The sequence below is a fragment of the Pristiophorus japonicus genome, chromosome 20 (assembly GCF_044704955.1).
Source record: "Pristiophorus japonicus isolate sPriJap1 chromosome 20, sPriJap1.hap1, whole genome shotgun sequence".
Classification (NCBI taxonomy): Eukaryota; Metazoa; Chordata; class Chondrichthyes; family Pristiophoridae; genus Pristiophorus; species Pristiophorus japonicus.
The window spans coordinates 31751424-31757876 of NC_091996.1; positions in this window are offsets into that span (position 1 = coordinate 31751424).

Below are 6453 nucleotides of genomic sequence, written 5' to 3' on the forward strand. Positions count from 1 at the left end.
TTTTACGTTTAGCATTATAGGTGGACATTTCATCGAAAATGTGTGCACCACATGTACTTCAGCATCTGCCTCCTCTCTCTGAGGCTCGAAATTGCTTTGATCCACCATGGACCGATCTTCCCCTGCCATGTGGTGGTTAGCAGGTTTTGCAGAGCTTGCAGCTCGTTTGCAAGCTCGTTGGAGGTGCCCCATTGTTCCACAGCTCTTACAAACATACCCTTTGAAGCGGCATGAATAGGCTTAATTGAAGCCTCCACAACGCCAACAAGGTGTGAATTGCATTCATCCTTTGCTGGGGACTCTGAGTCATCTGGGTCACCTGAGGCCTGCTGGCAGTTGCAGACTCGTGGGTTCTGCCCTGTACATTTCTGCTCGCAAACACAGTTCCAGTTAATTTATGAACATTGCCAGCACTTGTGTGCTGAGAGATTTGTTTGGTGTTATCACTGGTGGACATAAACGCCTGTGCTATCGCAATGGCCTTACTGAGGGTCGGTGTCTCTGCAGTCAAAAGTTTTCGTAGGATGGTCTCGTGGCCAATGCCCAGTACAAAAAGGTCTCTGAGCATTTGCTCCAGGTAGCCATCAAACTCACATTGTCCTACAAGTTGCCTTAGCTCGGTGATGTAGCTCGCCACTTCCTGACCTTCAGATCGCTGACACATGTAGAACCGATACCTCACCATCAGCATGCTCTCCCTCGGGTTAAGATGCTCCCGAACCAGTGTTCACAGCTCCTCATACGACTTATCTATGGGTTTCACCGGAGCCAGAAGATTCTTCATGAGGCTGTAAGTCGGTGCCCCGCAGAATGTGAGGAGGACCGCTCTCCTTTTTGCAGCGCTTCCTTTTCCGTCCAGCTCGTTGGCTATAAAGTACTGGTCTAGCTGTTCGACATCGGCATCCCAGTCCTCACCCTCCAAGAACTTCTCCAGGATGCCCACAGTTTGCTTCATCTTTGCATTGGATTCGTATTCTCGTCACCAGTTATTGTGTTCCTAACACAGATAAGGCTGCACACAGGGAGGTTAAAGTAACAGTGACCTCAGTCTTTAATAAGACACTCCAGAGTGAGGAACAGGCCTTGGGGGCCGGCTTGTATACAGTGCTCCCAAGGGATGCTGGGATCCCTTGGGACTTCAGGGGATGAGCTCCCTGGTGGCGGAACATGGGAGTGCATGCTTTACAGATACACAACAATTAGCATTGTGTTGTCTGTGTGGAACAAGGAACACCGAGCAGCCCATCACCAGACAGAAACAAATCACAAGCTCCTGTGTAGCCACTCATAGAGTTAGTGGTAGTAGAGGCTGTCAAATCCGACCAGTTTTCAGGCAATGCAAACAGATTAAGAAAGGCGAGCCCTCGTGCAGTAATTGTGAAAAACCAGGCCACGAGCAGAAACATTGCTGGAGTAAAGGAGGGGGAAATGAAGGAGGTGGCCCGCGTCGGGTTTCAAATAAGGGAAATAGCTCGGGTCCAGATGAACAACCCCTGGAAGTGATCTCGATGATCGCCAAGAAAGATAAATAGGTAACATTGGCCCCGGAGGAGACCCGGAAGAAGACCTGTGTATATTTACCACAACATCATTAGGGGGCCGGTGGTGTGAAATGTTGGTCGATATGGGTGCTTCGGTCTTGATCACCAATTAACATTGTCACTCACAAAGGAATTCCTGTACATAACGGGGGTTGGGGGAAAGTCCATTTTTAGAGTTGGGAACATAGAAAATAGGTGCAGGAGTAGGCCATTCAGCCCTTCGAGCCTGCACCACCATTCAATGTGATCATGGCTGATCATGCAACTTCAGTACCCCATTCCTGCTTTCTGGTTCCTGTCCACTTTTGGGTAAGCCCAAACAATGAGGGAACAATTTAGGGATTGACATTTTAAGTGAGATAGGGGCTCGTATGGATTCCCAAAGGAAACAAATAATTTGGCCAACTACAAGGGGAGAGAAACGATGCTTAACGGGGTCACGCACTTATACACAACGCAATCCCACTAGCAACAGCTAAACCCATCATTAGAGACAGATCAAAGGACAGTGTATTCGATCTGATTCCCAGCGAAGAACACTGGGCTCACCGGCAATATCCCATTAGACCAGAAGCAAAGAGAGCAGTTGAGGACATAGAGCTATGAAGAGAGGGGTATTGCGAGAGACAACCTCCACCCGTGTGGCCAGTGGTGAAAGCAGATGGAATGTATAGATTGACGATTGATTATATAGCTTTGAATAAAGTAACCCCACGGTTACATCCCATTCTCGCAAGCCCAGCTACAATCTTTAATGGGTTGGGTTCAGACTACAAGGTATTCACAGTTTTGGACATTGTGAACGGCTTCTGGGCCATTCTGTTGGCTCTAGAGTCACACAACAAATTCGCCTTCACCGTGAGGAGAAAATAATACACGTGAACCTGTGTTCCACAGGGGTTCCATAATTACCACGTAATGAATAAAGTCGTAGCTATAGTGGATCTATCCACCTCTCAGAGTACGGTCCTGCACTATGTAGACGACCTCTCGATAGCATCAAAAACCAAGGGAGGACACTGGAGAGCATTAGTTTGCGTCTTGGAGGCGCTACAAAGGGCTGGATTTAAAGTTAATTCTAAGAAGGCACAAGGACAATCGGTGGCCTAGTATCTGGGATATAAGCATATGTTAAGGGCACTGGTCTATGTCGGACCATGCTGCAATTTCTAATATGCTGCAACCTGTGAATGTGAGGGGAGTCAGCAATGTCTTAGGACTCTTCAATTATTGTGGGAATTTCATCCCTAACTTCACATCATTGGTAATGTTTACATACATAACATTACTAATGTGTAAGACTTGCCACCAGGGGGCGCACCTGTGGGAGACCCAAGGATCACCTGCACACCTCGGGCAAGCGGGTATAAAAGGCAGTCTACCATGCTGTCTCCTCAGTCTGGAGTTACATTAAAGAGACCAAGGTCACAACAGTTTGAGCTTACAGTATACAGTCTTGTGGAGTTATTCTAAACATAACAAGTAGAACCTATACAGCGTCTGATAAAGGGGAGGGCTCACCCCCTTAGAATCTATAGGATGGGGGAGGATCAGGAAAGGGCATATACAGAGGTTAAACGAGCATTGGTCAGTGTGCCAGCTTCAGGATTGCCGAATTATGGACAGACCATTCCACTTGTACTGCAGTAACGACGGGGGTCATTACAACGCGGTCCTGATGTAGTGACGTGGCGACCGGAGACACCCAGTGGCCTTCTATTCGACCAAGGGATCAGCAGTGGCTGCAGGTCTCCCTCACTGTGTGGCAGCTTTGGATTGTGCTGCCTGGGCAGTGTGGGTTAGTGAACCAGTGGTGGTGATCGGGCAAGTCATACTTCACACCTGTCATACATTAGTGGAGTTGTTAAACACGGGCAAACTAAGGTTGGTGTCTGATAGCAGAAGAGCCGCATGATTCCCAAAGATAGATCAGTAGCGATAGTGGGAGTCAATCCCACAGAAGGGATGTTGTCAGAGGGAGAAGGCCGTCACTATGAGATATTGGTCGAAGATGAAGAAGGTCGTGGAGTTAAGGATGTCCCCTTGGAAGGGGAAGTGGAGGAACTGTCTGTAGATGGGGTCCAGGAGATACATAGATGGGGAGCCCAAGATTGGCTGTGAGATAGTAAAATTAAATGGAGAAATAGTAAAACAAGGGGCCCTAGAAAGGAGATATTCAGCCCACATAGCCGAATTGGTACTGCTCATGGAAGCATTGAAGTGGTGGCAGGCGAGCGAATATCAGTATGGCTATGCCTTTGGAATGGCAGCATAGGCAAGGAGGGACACACATCTAGCACGGAGATAATGCGATCACTGGTGGAGGCCGCAAGCTACCCGGATGAGATGGCGGTCATAAAGGTTAAGGCCCACTTAAGAACAAATGATCCTATTCAGCAAGGGAATCAGTGGACAGCTCAGGCAGCGAAATATGCTGCCGAAACCTTGATCCCAGCGTCGGCATCAAGGACTGTCAGTGCGATCGACCCAGAGGGGGTCAATGTTTAAAAAGCTGCACGAAGATACACCCCAGGAAGAACAGGAAGAGTGGGAAAAGCAGGGGGCCTGTAAAGGAGGGGATGGCTTTGGCAAAAGGAGAGTAGAACAGCGGCCCCATGATGTGTCATGCATCCGTGAGGCTGAGAGCTATGTGGATAGCACGTTTCAGGAGGTGACCATCCTGCAGCTTAAAAGCATTCAAGCAGAGGGGAAGTGGGTGAACACCAGACGGAGAAAGAACACTCGGCAGGTAGTGCAGGGATGTCATGTTCCCCTTCCTCCCTTTCCTCGCCCCCCCCCTCCCCCGCCGAGTCCATCTCGCTTTCCAACCAATATTCTCTTCTGAGCACCAGTGGGGTTGATGGTGCCTCTGGCGAGTGCAGCCAGACCCAAGTCCAAGGCACCACAGATGGCTCAGCTGCACAGTGGGCAGGGACAAAGAATTAAATAGTTAGAGGAATAGAGAGGCGATTCTGTGGCCGTAGACATGACTCCCGGGATGGTATGGTGCCTCCCTGGTGCCAGGGTCAAGGATGTCAGAGTGGACGCAGGGCATTCTGGGGGGGAGAGGGTGAACAGCTAGAGGTCATGGTCCAGATCGGGACTAATGACAAAGGTAGAAAGAGGGATGAGGTCCTACAGGCAGAATGTAGGGAGTTAGGAGAAAAATTAAAGGGTAGTAATCTCCGGGTTACTACCAGGCCAGGTCCAAGACCACCCCAATCTCTGTCGTCGAGCTACAGTACGTGAACGACGCCTGCGTCTGCGCACATAGTGGCTGAACTCTAGGACATAGTCGACGTATTTACTGAGGCATACAAAAGCATGAGCCTTACACTAAACATCAGCAAGACAAAGGTCCTACACCAGCCTGTCCTTACTGCACAGCACTGTACCCAGTCAACAAGATCCACGGTGTGGCCCTGGACAATGTGGACCATTTCCCATATCTCAGGAGTCTCCTATCAACAAGAGCAGGTATTGACGACGAGATCCAACACCGCCTCCAGTTCGACAGTGCAGCCTTTGGCTGCCTGAGGAAAAGAGTGTTTGAAGTCCAGGCCCTCAAACCTGCCACCAAGCTCATGGTCGACAGGTAGTAATACCCGCCCTCCTGTATGGCTCAGAAACATGGACCATGTACAGTAGGCACCTCAAGTCGCTGGAGAAATACCACCAACGATGTCTCCGCAAGATCCTACAAATCCCCTGGGAGGACAGATGCACCAACGTTAGCGTCCTCGACCAGGCCAACATCCCCAGCGTCGAAGCGCTGACCACACTTGATCAGCTCCACTGGGCAGGCCACATAGTTTGCATGCCAGACACGAGACTCCCAAAGCAAGCGCTCTACTCGAACTCCTTCACGGCAAACAAGCCAAAGGTGGGTAGCGGAAACGCTACAAGGACACCCTCAAAGCCTCCCTGATAAAGTGCAACATCCCCACTGACACCTGGGAGTCCCTGGCCAAAGACCGCCCTAAGTGGAGGAAGTGCATCCGGGAGGGCGCTGAGCACCTTGAGTCTCGTCGCCGAGAGCGTGCAGAAATCAAGCGTAAGCAACGGAAAGAGCGTGCGGCAAACCAGTCCGACCCACCCCTTCCCTCAACGACTATCTGCCCACCTGTGACCGAGACTGTGGCTCTCGTATTGGACTGTACAGCCACCTAAGAAATCATGGTAAGAGTGGAAGCAAGTCTTCCTCGACTCCTATGATGATGATGATGATGAGTACAAGGATAGAAGGATAGAGAGGATGAACGTGTGGCTGGAGAGTTGGTGCAGCAGGGAGGGCTTTAAATTTCTGAGGCATTGGGACTGCTTCTGGTGGAGATGGGACCTGTACAATCCAGACGGGCTGCACCTCCACAGCGCCGGGACCAATATCTTCGTGGGGAATTTTGCTAGTGCTGTTGGGGAGAGTTTAAACTAGCTTGACAGGAGGATGGGAACCTGAGAACGAATTCAATAGGGAAGGAAGTAAAGCTGAAATTGGAAAGCAAGAATATAGAAAAGGAATCTAAGACAGAGGAAACAAGGGTTAGTAAGTAGTAATCAAGGAGGTCTTCCCGTGCTAAATGGTATATACTTCAATGCAAGGAGTATAGCGAATAAGGTGGATGAGCCGAGAGTACAGATAGACACTTGAGGCTTGATTATAGCCATTACAGAAACATGTCTGAGAGGGGCAGCTTTAGCAGCTCAATATTCCTGGTTACAGGATTTTTAGATGACAGAGAAGGGGATAAAAGGGGGGGGGGGCACGCAGTATTGATTAAAGAAACTATTACAGCGGTGAGGAGGGATGATATGTTAGAGGGATCATCAAATGAGGCCATATGGGTCGAACTGAAAAATAAAAAAGGGGCGATCACACTGCTGGGCATTTATTATAGACCCCCCAAACAGTGGG